The sequence below is a fragment of the Eubalaena glacialis genome, chromosome X (assembly GCF_028564815.1).
Source record: "Eubalaena glacialis isolate mEubGla1 chromosome X, mEubGla1.1.hap2.+ XY, whole genome shotgun sequence".
NCBI lineage: Eukaryota > Metazoa > Chordata > Mammalia > Artiodactyla > Balaenidae > Eubalaena > Eubalaena glacialis.
The window spans coordinates 16,374,439-16,393,989 of record NC_083736.1 but is presented as its reverse complement, the minus strand read 5'-3'; the positions used below and the strand labels follow the sequence as shown (position 1 = coordinate 16,393,989).

Genomic DNA, 19,551 nt, shown 5'->3' with positions numbered 1-19,551 from the left:
GTGTGTTAGTTTCTGCTTTATAACAAAGTGAGTCAGCTATACATATACATATGTCCCCATATCTCCTCCCTCTTGTGTCTCCCTCCCACCCTCCCCCTATCCCACCCCTCTAGGTCAAGCAACTTTCTTTTTTTTTTCAAGCAACTTTTAATATGAGCTCTACATATATTAACTTTTTATTGAAGTAAAACATACATAGAGAAAAGTACACATATCATAGGTGAGCAGCTCAATGAATTTTCACAAACTTAACAGATCCATGTAAGTAGCACCCAGATCAAGAAACATTACCTGTACCCCATAAATCCTTCTTATCATCCTTAGAACTGCTTCCAGTCATCAACTCCCCAATGACCACCATTCTGACTTCTAACTTCACAGATTGGTTTTGCCTGTTTTATACTTTGTATAAATGGAACCACATAGTATGTATGCTTTTGTGCCTGACTTCCTTCGCTCAATATTGCTTATGAGGTCCATCTACACTCAGCGTGGCAGTGGCTTGTGCATTCACTGTCTGGTATTCCATTTTGAGACTATACCACTGCAATGTTTTCAATCCATTCTACTGCTGATGCACATTTGGGTAGCTTCCAATCTGGGGCTATTACAAATATATGGCTATGAACATTCTCGTTCCTTTCATCTGGTAGACAGAGGCACTCATTTCTGTTGAGTATATACCTAGGAGGGGAACTGGGACATCAGGTAGTTGTGTGCTCAGTTTTAATCGATTCTGCCCAATAGCAGTGTATGAGATTTCTGGTGGCTCTACACAATATGAAGTCTTTTCTAACATATGCAAGTGTTAAGTTAATGCAAATGGAAACAATTTAACCCTTTGGAATAGCATTCAATCTATTTATTAAAATATACTATTTTACTCTTCATCACAATTCTGCCTCCAACTTGTTATGTAACCTGGGTGAGCTTCCTGCCGTCCACTCCCCCTTAATCCAACCCTTTCCATTCACTTATCTAGCTAGAATGTTGTGAGTGTTAATCAACTGGTGTTTGCAAAACAAAATCAACCCCCTCCTGCAAAGCGGAGTATATATCTCACGGGTGTTGTGTTTAATATGGCAGAGCCAGCCAGGGCTGTGCTCTGCAGATCTGCACTTTATAAACATCCTCTCCAAAGCTCTGAATGCAATTCAGAATCTAGAATTTTGTTTTACTGGTAAAGAAAAATGGAATATTCTCCTGTAGATTTTAACGAAAGAAAGAGAATGGTGCTTTGAAAGTGATAAAGCATCTTGCAAATATTGGAGTTAGTTGACTACAAAGAGGAGGGCTGGAGAGGGTAGTGTGGGGATGGTGTAAAAGGGGCCAGAGGGGGAATTCAGAGCGCTTTCCCCCTGGCCTCTACAACCAATTCTTATTGTAGAACCGAGCTAAGTTCCCCTGGGCCTCGGTTTTCTCATCTGTAACATTGGGTACTTTGACAAGCTGGTTAGGTGATCTGTAAATCCTATCCGGATCTTGTTTTTATTCTAGAATGTGCAGAGGAAGGAGATGCTGACAGAAAAGGTAGAGGGGACCAGGGACAACTCACTTCATATACTACCCCCCACCCCCCAGCAGTCAGAGCGCTGGGGATCCCAGTTTCTAGGTATCCGGTGTACCAGGTAACCATGGAACCGAATTCGTTCTCAGCACCTTTTCCTTTTACCGACCTCTGCAAATCCCCCTCCAAGCGGTCTGACCTCTGCATCAGGAATATTGTGGCAGAGGGGCGACGTCGGGGTTCCCACCCATCACAGCGCACTGTGCTGAAAGTGGTGGGACACGCATTTGGGTACCAGGGCGACCCCTAAAGGTGAGCGGCTGGGTCTGGAGACTGGAGGCCCTTAGGAGCACGCCGAACCGGACGCGGGGCAGCGGAGGTGCTCGCGGTCCAGGGAGTCCAGAAGCGCCACGCGGGCCTCCGCAGGGTGGGGTGGGCCGCTCGGCCCGCGGCCCCTACTTCTCTCCCCGCCCCGCAGCCTGGAACTCCCCCCGGCTTCGGGCGGCCGAGCTGCTCGCTCACACCCTCCTCCCTCCGCGCCCCGCCCGCTCCCCACCTCCGCGTCCAGCCTCGCAGCTGCCGAGCGCCGGACGCGCCGGACGCGCCACGCCGCGCCACGCCGCGCTGGGCCGCTGAAGAGCAGGCCGGCAAGCCGTCCGGGAGCGGCGGGGGCGGTGCCCAGCCCGCGGGAGGGAGGAGGAGGGCCGCGGCCCGAGGGAAAGGGAAAAACGAGGGCTGGAGGGCGCCAGCAGCCAGCCCGTCGGCGGGGACCGGCAGGTAAGCGCGCGGCGCCGGGATGGGTCTGTCTCCTCGGGTTCCTGAGACCCGGCCGGGGAGCCGCGGAGCTGGCGACCGGCGCGGGCGGCTCGGGCGCAGCGCCTGGACCTGGAGTGCGACGGGACGGCGGGGCGAACGCTCCCTCCGCCCGACTGCGGCTCTGAGCCGGGGCCCTGGGCCGCCCTGAAAGGCGGAGGCTGAGGGCCGAGCTCCGGGAGCTGGGACCCCGACAGTGGGAGAGTGCGCGCCGTGGGAAAGGGGGCTCTGGCGACGCGTTCTCCGAGGGAGAGGGGCGTGTGTAACCGAAAGCTTAAAACGGGCTCCAGCTCTCCCCACCCCTCCGCGAAAAAGAGCCACGAGCTTTGTTCGCGCGGGCGGTCTTCGAGACCCGACTGGTGGGGACTCAGTTTGCCGCGCCGCGCAGTGGGTGCGGCGGAGCCTGCGGAGCGCGGACGCGACCCGGGCCCCAGACGGCTTGGCGCGGCAGCGTCTGGCTGGACGCAGAGCAGGTGGCTAAGGGCGCGGCGGGATGGAGCGGCAGCCAGGAGCCTGAGGGTGGGGACAGGAGGCTGGAGGTCTCGGGTGAGCGCTTTTCGACAGGGACTTGCCATTTCAAGGCTCCGGAGCTATATACGTTTCAGGTGAGGAGAGGGAGCGCTGACGGCCTCCTGAGAGCCAGATGAGGCAGGCAGCAGAGGTTTTCCGTGGCTGCTTCGACAGTGACACTTATTTGTATGTACCGTCCACACGAATTCCCTGGGAATCTTGTAAAAATACAGATTCTGATTCAGTAGATCCGGCCGGGGTGGGGCCCGACAGTCTGCATTTCTGACAGGCTCTCAGATGCAGCTCCATGGGTCACACTTTACACGGCAGGCCCTGCAGAAGTACTTTTTGTCCAACAGGCTGAAAACCTTAGGAAAACTGGGACATTGGGAGAGGAGGTCCCAAGACTTTACAATCCCACCTCCACCCCAAATACACACATTAAAACGATTGCTACTCATTTAGTAGCAAAATGCTTTACTCTTCTTACTGGGTTACCAGCCAAATACGTTATCTGATAGTAGAGCTGGCTTCACGGGCAATGCAACCTGTATTTGGTTTAATGTTCTGCTGTTGCTGTCGAAATTCTGAATAATTTTTGAACAAGGGGCTTCGCATTTTTATTTTGCACTAAGCCCCACAAATTATGTAGCTGATCCGTAGGCAGAAAAAGGACCCATTTCTTTGATCAGTGTTCAGAGCCGGTGGGTGATGGAGAGTGAAGGTTTATTAAGCAAAGACTAGCTAGATGTTCCAGTTCCTTCCATCTTTCTCAACTTCTTTTCAGCTATTTTAAGAGATAAGCCTATGAGTATAATTTCAGTTCTACATGGTATGACAATATTTATTTTAAAAATAATATTAATAATTTATTAAGAGCTTTGTTATTAATACAATTAAGCTCGATGTTGTAATAGTTTGTGAATTGAGTGACAAAGGCGTGTGCTATTTTCAAAGGATTTGGGGAGTTTTTATTTAGTGTCCCAAAGTTTTGCTTACTTAAGATCTAAAATGAGCTGGACATTGCTAAATTGGCTGCTTTTTCAGCTCAAATGCAAAGCTGGAAAATAAAAAGTGGCCAAATTTTGAAGCCGTTCAGGGGTATTGCTTTACAGGGCCTCAGTGCGACGCCAGCCCCTATCGGATTCCCTCTGCTTTTATCATTCCCACATCCCTGCAAGGTGACTTTCATTAAAAGGGGGATAGAGCAGACTTTGCTATTGGAAAACACTGAAGAAATGCAGGGCCAGCATTAGTGTTTTCGGTGAATAATTCTTGCCCGAAACCCACAGATTCCAGGTGTGTGTACTTTTCTAGAGAGAAAAAAAAAATGTTGGAGACACAGAAAAGAAAAAAAATGGAACTTTAATTATGGATATGATTTTGTTCAGCAGAGGGAGGAAAAAGCCTGGGAAATGGCATTTCATTGGCGGGTTTGGCAGGCAAAGGAGAGCTGCTGTGTTTCTGGTACCATGAACAGCCTTCCAGAAATGGCAGAGTGCGTTTGCTCAGGTGTTAGGGAGAGCCGGTAAGGAAGCTGCTCTTCCACGGCTAACGTGGTCATTCTGGGTGCTCCAGTGTGGCTGTGGTGTGCCTGAGGCTGGTTGGGGACTCAGCGAGGGGGACATCACCGTGAGGTTCCTAGTGCTTTCACAGCGTACATGAAACTGACAAACACATTTTTCCATTTTGCTGCCTGAGAGTGCCAAGTCAGTTCAAATACACGCTACAAACTGGGAAGAGCACCATTACATTGAAAAAGAAAGAGAGAGCTGGGGGTGGGGGGGAGGGGAAGAATGCATTTCTGTGGTGTTAATAATTCTGAAGATAGAAAGGAGAGATTCTGCCTTTAGTAAAAACCTGGGAGCTGGCTTTTATGCCTCACTGAGAAAGGCCTTCGCTACCTCGAGATAGAGGAAAACAGTTTTTCTGCTAAAATGTTCATGGTGTTAAAAATACATGGGTCTTTAATCCACATGGAAATTATCTGGGGGTTGTGGTGTGAGGTGGGAGATGTTGGACGTTCAGAAATGGGGTAAACATTTGGGAAAAATTGTCATAAATCCCCTCAATCAAAGTCTGTGAACACTGTGTTCCATTTTATAAATCTACTTAATTCTTGAGCCGATTCCATGTTTTAAAAATTGAAGTACAATTGTAAAGCAATTATACTCCAATAAAGATGTTAAAAAAAATTGAAGTACAGTTTATTTACAATAACATTCACCCTTTTTAGTGTACGGTTCTGTAAGCTTTGACAAATACATGTAGTCATGTAACCACCACCATGGTCAAGATATAGAAGAAGTCCATCACTCCAAAAAGTTCCTTATTGACGCTTTGCAGTCAACCCCTCCCACCACTCTCAGCCCCTGGCAACCACTGATTTGTTTTCTGTCCCTATAAATTTGTCTTTTCCAGAATGTCCTGTGAATGGATTCATACACGATGTAGCCTTCTGAGTCTGGCTTCTTTCACCTGGCATAATGCATCTGAGATTCACCCGTGTTGTGTGAATCAGTAATTTGTTCCTTTTTATTGCTGAGTAATATTCCACAGTTTGTCCATTTACCAACTTTTGGTGATTATGAATAGGGCCAATGTAAACGTTCACATACAGCTTTCTGTGTGAACATAAGTTTTCATTTCACTCCAGTAAATACCTAGAAGTAGGATTGCTGTATTGTGTGGTAAATTTAACTTGATAAGAAACTGCTGAACTTTTCCTAAGTGGCTACACCAGCGTGCACTCCCACCAGCGATGTATGAGAGGTCCTGTTGCTTGGCATCCTTGCCAGCCCTTGGTATTGTCAGCTTATTTTATTCCAGCCATTCCAGTAGGTTTGTGGCGGCATCTCTGTCGTTTTAGTTTGCGCTTCCCTGGTAACTAATGATGTTGAGCATCTTTTTGTGTGCTTTTTGGTAATTTTATATCTTCTTCTATGAAATGTCTTTTTTTTTTTTTATTGTATTGTGTGTCATTATTGAATCATAAAAGTTCTCCATACATCTGTGCACAAGTTCTCTGTCAGATATATGTATTGCAAACATTTGCTTTTAGTCTGTGGCTTGCCTTTTCATTTTCTTTATTTTTTAAAAAAATTGTGGTAGGAATACCTAACATGAGGTTTACCCTCTTAACAAATTTTGAAGTGTCCAATACAGTATTGTGAACTATAGGCATGGTGTAGTACAGTGGATAGCTAGAACTTTTTCATCTTGCATGACTGAAACTTTGTACCATTTGAACAGCAATTCCCCATTTCCCCCTCCCTCCAGCCCCTGGCAACCACCATTCTACTCTCTGTTTCTGTGAGTTTGACTATTTTAGTTGACTCATACCTCATATAAGTGGAATTAATGATTTTTTTTTTTTGAAGAGCACCAGTTTTAAATTTTGATAAGGTCTAATTTAGCAGGTTTTTTTCCTTCTATGAATAGCACTTTTAGTAACCTGTCTGATAAATCTTTGTCTACCTCACATTTACCAAGATTTTCTCTTGTGCCACCATCTAGACATTTTACAGTTTTATCTTTTATATGTAGGTTTACGACTTCATTTTTTTTAAATTAATTAATTTATTTATTTTTGGCTGCGTTGGGTCTTCATTGCTGCACGCGGGCTTTCTCTAGTTGTGGTGAGCGGGGGCTACTCTTCATTGCAGTGACCTCTCTTGTTGTGGAGCGCAGGTTCCAGGTGCACGGGCTTCAGTAGTTGTGGCGTGTGGGCTCAGTAGTTGTGTCTCGTGGGCTCTAGAGCACAGGCTCAGTAGTTGTGGCGCATGGGCTGAGCGGCTCTGCGGCATGTGGGATCTTCCCGGACCAGGGCTCGAACCTGTGTCCCTTGCATTGGCAGGCGGATTCTTAACCACTGCGCCACCAGGGAAGTCCCACGACTTCATTTTGAGTTAGTTTTTGTATGCATCAAGGTTCACTCTTTTCCATTTAGATAGTTGCCAGTTGTTGCAACACTATTTGTTGAAAAGACTATACTTTTCCCTCATTGTATCGCCTTGGCCCCTTTGTCAAAAATGAATTTACTGAGTATGTGTGGGTTTAATTTTGAACTCTCTTCTGTTCCATCGATCTGTATATCTGTCCTTATACCTATACCACACTGTGTAGGTGTTACACATTCTTTTTTTTTTTTTAGTAAGAGGGTATTGTGTTGTTTTTTTAAAAACATTTTTTTGTTTCTTTTTTTATTTTTTGGCCGCGCTGCATGGCATGTGGGATCTTAGTTCCCCAACCAGGGATGGATCCTGCACCCCCTGCATTGGAAGCTTGGAGTCTTAACCACTGGACTGTCGGGGAAGTCCCACACATTGTTGTTAGGTGAATTCCTTGACTGTTTTGTTTGTAATTTGTATTGCTTTTAGAAATTGTATCCTTTTTTGCCCATTTCATTTTATTTTTATTATTTTTATTTATTTATTTATTGGCTGCTTTGGGTCTTCCTTGCTGCACGGGCTTTCTTTAGTTGCCGTGAGCGGGGGCTACCTTCATTGCAGTGCGTGGGCTTCTCATTGCGGTGCAGTGGCTTCTCTTATTGCGGAGCATGGGCTCTAGGTGCGCGGGCTTCAGTAGTTGTGGCTCGCGGGCTCTAGAGCACAGGCTCAGTAGTTGTGGCGCACGGGCTTAGTTGCTCCGCGGCACGTGGAATCTTCCCGGCCCAGGACTCGAACCCGTGTCCCCTGCATTGGCAGGTGGATTCTTAACCACTGCGCCACCAGGGAAGCCCCCCCATTTTATTTTGTTGTGACTATACTATTGTATAGACAGGCTTTTTAATTTTTTTGTAGGTCTAGCATATTCAAGCCATGTTACTGAACTTTCATTAGTTCTCATAGTTTTTCAGTCAGTTTTCTTGAATTTTCAAGGTCGACAATCAAAGGGGCTGCAAATGGCAATGGTATAGGGGTCCCTCCCCGCCCCCAATATTTTTTCCTCCGTTTGTCTGGTCTCCTTAGTGGCTAGGCTGCCCTGTAGAGCAGCGTTGAGGAGTAGTATCTGACTCAGGTGGGAACGCTTCTCATAGCTTACCACTAGGTATTCTGCTTGCTGTGGAGTTCTGGCAGTTACCCTTATTAGTACCTTCAGGAGGTTTTCTTTCCATTTTTAGCTTTGAAATGTTCTAAAATTTAATTTTAAAATTTCTTGTTCTGCTTGGTATTTTTTTTTTTTTTTTCATTGAAAGCCTAACAGTTTAGAGGTGAGTCAGTCTTCCCAGCTTTGGGAGGTCATATTTTGATCTTCTTCCCTGGAGAAGAAGATAGTGTAGCAGAAGTCAATTCATTTTATTTAGACTAGGAAGAAACTACCTTTGGAGCTTTTTTTATAATGTTCTCATTTGGGGGGGATGCCAGGTACAGCGAGGAAGGGAGAGCATAAAGGTACAGTTTATATATAAATAAATATCTTATGTATAAATAAGATAGCTTTTTGTAGTGTTTTTCAAACTTTCCTGCCCACCATTCACAGTGAAAAGTATAGATCTCAACCCAGTATGAACATACCTGTATATAATTGAAACAGAATCTCACGAAGTATTATGCATTTTTCCTCTGTGCAGTGTGTTCTGAAATTTTCAGTTCTCTTCCATCTGTTCTACTTCATTTAAAAATGATGATCATGACCCTCTGCATTGATTTGACACTCTTTCATATAACCCTGTTTTATAAAACTGTTGATTTAGGTTCTAAGCCCCCAAACTGCTGAACTGTGTCCAGGACAGATTCATTTTATATCAGATCCTGTTATGATACAAAGTGAGTTCATTTTTAATACCCTGAGATAGTGGTAGCTACCCAGATTTTTCTCTTGAATTAAGATATAGCCTCTAACCCAGTCTCCCAGCACCCACTCTTGACCCCAGAGAATTGCCAGTAAAGGCAGTCTTGTAAATCCACTGCTCAAAACCTCTAACAGCCTCTACCACATTTACACTAAACCCCCAGCTGCTCCCTGTAGCCTCTGAGGCCCTATATGACTTTTATCTCATTCTTCCCACACTTCTCCAGATATACCAGCCTTCTTGCTATTCATCACCCAAGCCAAGCATTTTCCTGCTTCCCAGCTTTAGTATTTGCGGTGCTACCTGCCTGGAGCACCATTTCACCAGATAATCACATAACTTGTCCCTCTGTTTCATTTGGGTCTTCTCTAACCCTCATTCTAAATCAGCATTCCTCACCTACCACTATAAGTGTCCACCCCCTCATCCCACTTTTGTTTTCTTGTAACACTATTATCTGCAATTATATTATTTAGTTATTCGTTCACTGATTCCGTGTCCTTTTTTTCCCTGCTAGAATACAGGAGGGCAGGGACTTTGTGTATCTTGCTCACAGTTGTATTTTCAGGACCTAGAACAGTGGGACATAGTAGGTGCTCAATAAATATTTGTTGAATGGATGAATGAGTGCACCTAGAATCTAGAAGAAATCAGGCACTAATCCTAAGAGAAATTCAAATTCAGTTTTGGTGTGGAAATTTCTTTAGGTTAAGCATAGAGTATATTTTATTTTTATTTTTAGTTTATTTATTTTTAGAGTATATTTTAATGTAAGTCATTAATCAACAGACATCTGGTATCCACTACATTTCTGACTTTGATAATAATAATGATAACTAACAGCTAATATTTATTGGGCAGGCAGTGCTCAATTTACGTATATTAACTCATTTAACCCTCCCATCCTCTTGGGGCAGGTACTATTATTATCATTTTACAGAGGAGGAAACTGAAGCACGGAGAGGTTAAATACTTTGTCCAAGGTCATACAAATGGTAAGCAGTAGATCCAGGGTTTGAACACAGACCATCTGATTTCAGAGCCTGTGTTTTGTTTTTGTTTTTTTATTGAAGTATAGCTGATTTACAATATCATATTAGTTTCAGGTATATAACATAGTGATTCAGTATTTTTACAGATTATGCTCCATTAAAAGTTATTACAAGGTAATGGCTGTAATTCCCTGTGCTATACACTACATCCTTGTTGCTTATCTATTTTATACGTAGTAGTTTGTATCTTTTAATCCCATACCCCTAGCTTGCCCCTCCCTCTTCCCTCTCCCCAGTTGTAACCACTAGTTTGTTTTCTATATCTGTGAGTCTTTTCTCTTTTGCTATATACATTCATTTGTATTATTTTTTAGATTCCACATATAAGTGATATCATACCGTATTTGTCTTTCTCTGTCTGACTTATTTCACTGTCCATCAACAGATGAATAGATAAAGAAGTGGTGTGTGTGTATGCACACGCGCACACACACACACACACACACACACACGCACAGGAATATTACTCAGCCATGAAAAAGAATAAAACTCTGCCATTTGCAGCAACGTGGATGGACCTAGAGCCTGTGTTCTCAACCACAGTGCTCATAGGAACAAGGAGCATACACAATTCCTGATCTTTATAAACATGTAATGTTATGGTTAGAAGTAAAACAATAACTTTCAGTGTTGATAAGGAGACCAACATTTGGTAAACAGTTCAGTTGAATTAGTAGGATGGATCTTACAAGCCTGATCCAGATTCTTGGGTCATCTGCCTACCACTGCTGTTGTCTTCTTCTTGTCCTGGTATGGGTATCATTTGGGGGTCAGCAGGCCTTTCTATATATCAGTCCAATGCAAAGGCCCTTCTTAAGTGGGAAATATGAATTGAAGAGTCAATTCCCTTCAGTTTCTCTGCATATGAGCTAGTTAATAGTACCTGATAAGGGTCCTTTTATCTAGGTTGGAGACAGTCCTTTAAATGATGCCTTTTCCAGTATGCATAATCTCCTGGTTGCAGGTCACGGGGCATCTGATCTTCATCCAAAGATAGATTGCTGTGATAAGCTTCAGAAACAAACTTCGAGTGTTCTTTTAATAATTCAATTAAACTTTCCAATAATATAACGTAACAACAAGGAGCTATCTGGGAAGTGAGTCTTAAACAGTAAATACAGACCTCAATTTACAAACCTAGAATTTAACACTCACTGCAACAATCTTTTTCTCTCTAAAATTACCCTTATTTCTACCAAATATAACCAAATTAAGACTGATTTGTTTGCAGAATAAGTCTGGTTAATTGACCAAATAGGCTCTTTTAAATTGGCTGTGCTGGAACTTTTCATAAGGAATCTCAGGTCGAACTTTTAAAAGGCCTCTCCAGGCTGGGAAATCCATGGCAAGGGCTAGCCAGATTCCACCTGTGATATGTATAGATTTGGGTGAATTCCTCTCTTCTTGAGGTCCACCAAGCATCTTGAGATTCTTGTACATGTCAGGAGGTGACCTTCCTTATTCACCTGATAAGGCTTCTGGGAACCTAAGAGTTTCCAATTTCTGGAGGGATTTGGTAGAGAGAAAATATAAATATTTCGATTCTGCTTACAAAGGTATAGTTTACCAAGTTGCTGTAAGCCATAATTACCCTGAGGGGAAAGGTTTCCTTATATCTGGAAAACACAGATTAAAAGCCAGTAATATTTCAGACAAAAACCGTGCAAATTATAATCATATTCACCAGTTCACTCAGTCCAATGTAACGAATCCTTTTTGTAACGAATCCAGTTTTATGAAGCCATCAGGTTTTCCGTTAGGATTCTTTAAATTTCTTACCTTGTTCAGCAGTATGGTCTGAAAGTTACTAGAAACCTGTACTTGTCAAAAAGTCCTTTCTATGAATCTTGAAGATGAAACATTTTTGCAAAAGGATCAGAGTAAAACAATAACTGTCTATGAATGACAAAAAAAACTTAAAAAGGCGTGGTTAAACACATGATTACAATGCCATTGACAAAGAAACTTGATTACTGCTGTGACATACAACATTTAAGATGATAACTAGAATTATGACTGATACCATTTTACTAGGATGTATTCAAATTTTAGGAATTCCATATAATTTCTAGTATATCTATATTAATAACATTTACCCATACAATATAACTTAAGTTTTATCCCTCATTTGACAATGCTTCCTATGTAATTTAACATACCAAGCAAGCCTAATTAGTTTAATATTTCTCTTTGATATGCCTTAGGGGCTCTTTGGAAAACTCAAAGTTAGCTAGAGGTCAACGGACTTTAATTAGAATTTGATCTTTGGGAAGTTTGTCAAAAATATTGAAAAGTTTCAAAACACTTGGTCAAACACATAGGTCACTGGGAAATAATACTTGTTCACTTAACCAAAGTGACAATAAAAGATTTCAAAAGCAAATACAGAATGTAACAACAAATTACTTAAAAGGTAAAGAAAATGTACAATCTGATATCAAAAGCAGCTCAGTAGTCCAAAAAACTTTGTTTTCTTAACAGAGGGAAAACCAAACTCCAGTCTTGTACCAGCTTACTTTTAATAACAAAATCAATTTACTTAATTAAATTCAATCTAATCTTAGCCAACCCTGACCACGCACAAAACACTTTTCTCAGGGTTCCTTTTTTACAAACCTTCCACAACTTTCTGTATCCATATTAATTTGTCCCTTATTTTCTTTCTCATCCAGAAACAATTAGCTCTAGGACAAAATTACCACTTTTTTCCCTTAGCAAAATGTATTTCTATTCCTCATACCTTCCTTTACTGAAAACACACATCCTACTTTCCTTGCATACTGAAAAATTTCCCTTATTATTTCTAGTAGCTCTAATTACATATATATTAAAAAAAATTTTTTTAATTTTGATTTTTATTCATTGTGAACTTTTTTTCTTATAAATTTATTTATTTTATTTTTGGCTGCTTTGGGTCTTCGTTGCTGCGCACGGGCTTTTCTCTAGTTGTGGCGAGCGGGGGCTACTCTTTGTTGCGGTGCGCGGGCTTCTCGTTGTGGTGGCTTCTCTTGTTGTGGAGCACAGGCTCTAGGCGCGTGGGCTTCAGTAGTTGTGGCTCGCGGGCTCTAGAGCACAGGCTCAGTAGTTGTGGTGCACGGGCTTAGTTGCTCCACGGCATGTGGGATCTTCCCTGGCCAGGGCTCGAACCCGTGTCCCCTGCATTGGCAGGTGGATTCTTAACCACTGAGCCACCAGGGAAGCCCCTATTAAAATTTTTAACCCTTAAAAACCTTCATCTCTAGTGAAAACCAAGAAACAAGCAATTGTGAACATATTCTATAACTTCTAGAAGCATACATTTTCTCATAGCTTAATTTCTTTCCTCAATGTGGTACAAGACGTGTGTCTAATAAACCCAAACATCTTTAGTTTTTCTCTCTTAAGAAGATAAAAATAGGTCAACTTTGAGTTGTTTAGCAATTATTTGAGAATGACCTATATATCCAATAAACTTCTGTCATTTAGCTTAATTTAGCAAAACTCTAAAGCTTCAAGTTACCAAAAATCTGGAGAGACCATTTTTGACTCGACATTCCTAAAACATAATTATTCCTAAAGAGTTCAGCAAAAAACTTTTATCTCATTTACCTCTATTTTATTCACTTGTTCTCAACAACTATGTTTAAATTACCCATGAAAACATTATGAGACATAAGACCAAGTCAGCCAATCATCCCAAACTGTTTTTCTTGTTGATACATTTTGCAGGAGAAGTAATTTGAACTTATTTGGCTTTCAGTAAACCTAGGTATGATAAAAGTATTATACTTAATATTGATGATTCAAAAGACATGTCTCTATTAATTAAACTAACAAGCTTAAACTAACTTAAATCCAGATATTAATTTAATACTAAATATCTCCCAGGTCACGTGAACCTGAAGTTCATTTGGGCTAGTTTCTTTTATATTTCTGAGAATCTATATAAGTGCTTAATTTCCTTAAGTTAATTTCCTTTAAGTTAATTAAATAGAGTTTAAGTTACTTAAATAGAGCTCATTTACAAATTAATTTGATATTACCACCCAAAGGTAAAGACACGTATTTATAATGCACACAATGACATACATGCATCCAGACAGACAGAGATATCATAGCTTCATTTTAAAATTTAGTCATGAATCAGGTATTACAATGAAAAAGTCGCTAGTTTATAAATAACAGTTGGAACAAGTTAAGTTTAAAAGGCCTCTTTTCCCTTTTCCCCCCTCAGTCTCAGGAATTGGAGATGGTCTAGAAAAGACAGGAGTTCCTAAGAGCCCTGGTCAAACATTTACATCTCAAGGTACAGGGAAAGAAAAGCCAAGTTCCTCCTAGAAGGACTTGTTCCCTTAGAGTCAGAATTCTGAAAAGATGTTTTGCCAAGCCAGCAAAACCAGTTTTGCACTGTCAAATAAATGAGCCCCGTCTTGGGCATTTTTCTTGAGAGTCTAAAGAATACTGTGGCCATGCAGTGTTACAAAAGAATATCATTTTGGCTTTAGTCATGGAACCATAACTAAAAGGAGTCCAGTTTTGTAGGATGCATCCTAAAGGACTATTTTTAGGAGCTGAACTTTTGTTTCCCATGTCTGCTAATTAAAATAGTGCACCTTCTTTAACAGAAATACCGCCCCCCCCCAACACACACACACACACACACACACAAGACAGAAACCAAACCAATTCCAAAAGGTTTAAAGCCAAACCAATTGCAAAAGCACCCTTTGGCTCTTACTGTGATCAAACCCAACCCTTTCCTCAATACCCAGCAATGGACCTAGGAGGGCACCAGTATACAAGGATAAAAGTTTTCATCCTGCACCATCATGCTGGTTGCTTACCAATAGATGTCTTCCAATCCAAAAGCCGTTCCTTTACTGCAAGCCTAGAATATTGCCCAGGGTTGCTAACACTCGGTTGACAAGGGAATTCCCCAGCTGGATCCCCAGGTCAAAGGGGTCTGGGCAGCTACTGGATCCACAAAGGGAAAGCCTCGCACTGGCAGAGGGCCAGCAGACCACGGGCAATAACCTCAGAGGAACCTGAGAGGTCCCTTCATGGTTGCCAAATTGTAATCGAGCAAGGTGCTCTTGTGTACGTGGCACAGAAACCCTGACATCGAGTGTTCGCAGCAAAGTAAGGATTTATTGCAGGACACCAAGCAAGGGAAGGGGAGACAAACCTCAAACCTGCCCCCACTTGATCTTTGAGTTAGGTGTTTTTTTAAAGGAGGAAGAACAAAGAGGATGGGATTAATCATCGTCTTGTGACATTTCTGTGGAATTTCTTAATCATAGTTTTGGAAGTCAGGATGTCTCTGGTTTATGATTTTCTTGCCGGGTGGTCCATGGCTCGGGGGCCTGTTACCTCAGCTTACCCTGCAGAAACAACCTGAGTTTGTACATTAATGGTGATGTCTGTAATAGCAATTTTCGTACATTAATGATGTTATTAATGACAGCAGTTGTAGTCATCTAACTCTGGTTGATTAGTGTTCAGTTAGCACAGGATTGAGGTCAAAAGGGATAAGAAAGGGAATAAAGTTTTGGATAGAGAGATTAATCATAAACTCACTAAGGGAATTTGGTTTTAGGGGGACTTGGTTTCTTTCGTTTCCTTAGCATAAGTGGTTCTCAACTAGGGATGATTTTGCCCCCCTGGGGACACTTGGCAATGTCTGGACATTTTTGGTTGTCATGACTGGCAGGGGTAGGGGTGCTACTGGCATCTAGTGGGCAGAGGCAAGGGACATTGCTAAATATCCTGTAATGCACAGGAAACACCTCCCCACCTCCCTTACTCCTCAACAAATAATTATCTGGCCCAAATATCCATCATGCTGAGGTTGAGAAGCCCTGCCTTAGCACAGTAGTTCTGCAAGCTGGCTGCCTATTCAAATGACTTGGGGAGTTTTTAGAATGAATGCCGATGTCTAGGTCCAGGTCCTGACCTTAATAAATCGCAAATGGACCTTCAGCATTGCCCGGCAATCCTAGCACACTTGCGTAGTGTGTTTGTCTTTCTATTTTCCAAAACAGCTATTTTACACCTTCTTTTATTTCCTCTGTCCTCCTACTTCAGTTGCTGACTCTGGCTCATTAGACAGGAACCTCCTCATATTCTCACCACCCGGACTCCCAACATGCCCACATTTGTGCAAATACTGGTGCTCCCCACTATTACTGTGACTCAAACACCCCACTGTTACTGTGAAACTGACTGAAACATCCCCAGTGTGTCAAAGACAGGCTTCTTTGCTGGGCTCTGGACTTCTCATCCTCCTTGCCTTCTCAAAGACATGTTCTTTTTTTCTTTTTTTTCATTTTTTTAAAAAACTTCTTGTTTTGGAAAGAATTTCAAACTTTACAAATAAGTTGCAAAAATAAAAATATTACAGAGAACATCCATATATCCTTTAACCAGATTCATCTGTTGTTAACATTTGACCCCATTTGCTTCATCCTTTGCACTCTTGCTCACACACACAATTTTTTTCCTGAACCATTTGAGGGTAAGTTACATGCATCATGGCCTTTACTCCTAAGTACTTCAGTATGGATTTTCTAAGAATAAGAATATTCTCTTACATAATTACAGTACTGTTGTCAACTTCAGTAAATTTAATATTGGTACAGTATTGTTTCTAATCTGCCATTTGTATTCCAATTTTGAAAATAAACCCAATAACATCCTATACAGCATTTTTTTCTCCTAGTTCGGAGTCTGGTCTAGGGTTGTTCAGGCATTTAGTTATCATGTTTCTTAGCCTCTTTTAGTCTGTAACATTTCCACAGCCTTTCTCTGTCTTTTATGACATTGGCTTTGTGGAGGAGGAAAAATCATTTTTCCTGTATCCTTTTAGGTTCTTGGCTGAGACCTCCCTGTAATAAAAAGACATTAATTGGAGAAAAACAAACAGTTTAATAACATGGATACATGGGAGATACTGAGTAACTCTCTGAAATGGCCCAAGCCACCACCTTAAATACCATCTCCAGCTAAAGATAAAAGATGTTGGCTTGGGGGAGGCCAGTTGTAGAGTACCAGGCAAAGCACAGTAAACAAGGGTCAGGTTGTAAGGGTCAGGTTGTTATGCGCATTGGTAAAGAGTTTCTAGAGATTTAGAGTCATCCTTCTCTCTGTTATATAATAGCAAGGAAGATTTCCATTGTAAATTTAAATGTCTCTTACAAAAGGGTAACTTCTACTGGGTTTTCAGAGCTTCTCCTGTATCTGCTGTTTCTTAAAAATAATCAGCCTAAAATAATCAATATGCCAAAGAGGCATATTTTGGGGTGTCATATTCTGCTCCCCTTTAGTGTTTAGGATGAAAACAGACCACTTCCCTCTCCTTTTTTAAAATGCTTTTTGTTTATTTATTTATTTATTTATATATATAGTTTTTGGCTGTGTTGGGTCTTCGTTTCTGTGCGAGGGCTTTCTCTAGTTGTGGCAAGCGGGGGCCACTCTTCATCGCGGTGCACGGGCCTCTCACTATCGCGGCCTCTCTTTTTGCGGAGCACAGGCTCCAGACGCGCAGGCTCAGTCGTTGTGGCTCACGGGCCCAGTCGCTCCGTGGCATGTGGGATTTTCCCAGGCCAGGACTCGAACCCGTGTCCCCTGCATTGGCAGGCAGACTCTCAACCACTGCGCCACCAGAGAAGCCCCCCTCTCCTTTTTTAATACAACATTCCTCATTTTCGGTTTGTCTGATGTTTCTCATGATTAGATACAGGTTATGCATTTGGGGCCAGAATACTGCATAGGTGATGTTGTGTCCTTCTCAGGGTATCACATCTGGGGGCCCACAATGTCCAGATGCCCATCTCTTCCTCGTTGGCAGTGAGTGTTACTGTTGATCACCTGGTCAAGGTGTTGTCTAATTTCTCCACTGAGTAGTTATTGGGTTTTACCTTCCTACCCAGCAATCTGTGGGAAGACACAAGCAGCCTGCTCCTCATCAGTATTTCCCTCTACATTTAGCATCCAGTGATGATTTTTGTCTGATCCAATCTTTACTATGGTAGTTGAAATTAATGATTTTCCAACTCTGGTATTCCCTCCACATTTATCAGTTGGTCCTCAGCAAGAGTCCCTCCTTCTCCCCATTTATTTATTTTTTCACAATTTTATTTTTTAATTTTTAATTTTTTTTTTTTTTTGACGAGGAACATGTCATGTTAACTTTTTTTTTTTTTTAATACAGCAGGTCCTTATTAGTCATCAATTTTATACACATCAGTGTATACATGTCAGTCCCAAGCACCCAATTCATCACACCACCATCCCCACACCCCCGGCCACTTTCCCCCCCTTGGTGTCCATACGTTTGTTCTCTCCATCTGTGTCTCTATTTCTGCCCTGCAACCCGGTTCATCTGTACCATTTTTCTAGGTTCCACATATATGCGTTAATATACGATATTTGTTTTTCTCTTTCTGACTTACTTCACTCTGTATGACAGTCTCTAGATCCATCCACGTCTCTACAAATGACCCAATTTCGTTCCTTTGTATGGCAGAGTAATATTCCATTGTATATATGTACCACATCTTCTTTATCCATTCATCTATCGATGGGCATTTAGGTTGCTTCCATGACCTGGCTATTGTAAATAGTGCTGCAATGAACATTGGGGTGCATGTGTCTTTTTTGAATTATGGTTTTCTCTGGGTATATGCCAGTAGTGGGATTGCTGGATCATATGGTAATTCTAATTTTAGTTTTTTAAGGAACCTCCATACTGTTCTCCATAGTGTCTGTATCAATTTAATTTTATATTTTTATTGAAGTATAGTTGATTTACAATGTTTAAGTTTCAGATGTACAGCACAGTGATTCAGTCATATATATATATGTGTGTGTATATATATATACATATATATATATATTTTTTTTTTCCTCTTCAGATTCTTTTCCCCCCTAGGTTATTACAAAGTATTGAGTATAGTTCCTTGTGCTATACAGCAGGTGCTTGTTGGTTATCTACCATTTATTTATTTAATCATGTATTTATTATTATTTAGTATGGACTCATAAATTCCTGTTTTTTCTATGGTTTGTAATTCATTTCTGTACTTAATTATTTTGGTGCTCAAGTTGTGAAGGACTTAATTCTTTTTTTTTTTTTTTTAATTTTTTAAAGCTTCTTTATTTTGGAATAATTATAGACTCACAGGAAGTTGCAAAAATAGTACAGTGTCCTATGTACTGTTCAGCCAGTTTCCGCCAATGATGGCATCTTACATAGCTATAGTACAATATCGAAAATGTTAATGGTTCAGTTTTCACTAATTTTTTTAACCTGCATTCATGTGTGTATGTGATTCAATGCAATTTAACCCCATGTATAGGTTTGTGTAACCACAGTCAAGACACAAACCATTCCATCATCACAGAAGAACTGCTTCATGCCGTGACTATGCATCTGTACCTGCCCCTCACCATACCCTTTGTGGTTTTTTTGTTTTGTTTTGTTTTTGTTTATGCTTCTTTTATAATAGTGGCTTGTGCCATGCAGAGTTTTATTTATCCAAAACAATTTTAGTAAATATTGAGATTTTTGTCTCAGAAGGCATTCCTCACATTGATATCATAAAAAAAATGCCTTTTGGTTTCTTCTAGCACTTTTATGCTTTCATTTTTATATTTAAATATTTGACCCCTATGGAATTTATTCTTTTTTTTCACACACACACACTGTATTTTATTTTTACAAGAGATAAATAAACTGACACCAAGCATTGTAAAATAGATGAGCAAAACAAAAGCAACAGTGATTGCAATTACCAAACACGAAACACACTCATACTATGTCATAATATTGACATTCAGTCCAGTAATCCTCCACTGTAACAGCTCCTTTACTTTGCAGTGAAAATTGATTTGTATAT

General features: G+C 41.3%; 1 protein-coding gene across 3 annotated transcripts in view; it reads left to right on the top strand.

Moving 5' to 3' along the window:
• Positions 1-2,220: 2,220 nt before the first annotated feature.
• ADGRG2 (adhesion G protein-coupled receptor G2) overlaps positions 2,221-19,551 on the top strand; it is a 133,855-nt gene continuing 116,524 nt past the window's right edge. For 2 of the 3 annotated variants that reach the window (XM_061179107.1, XM_061179104.1), the window contains exon 1: positions 2,229-2,284. The gene's annotated coding sequence lies outside the window, so the exon portion shown is untranslated. Of the gene's footprint in view, positions 2,285-19,551 lie in introns of all 3 variants that reach the window. The other variant, XM_061179105.1, reaches the window with a different exon arrangement.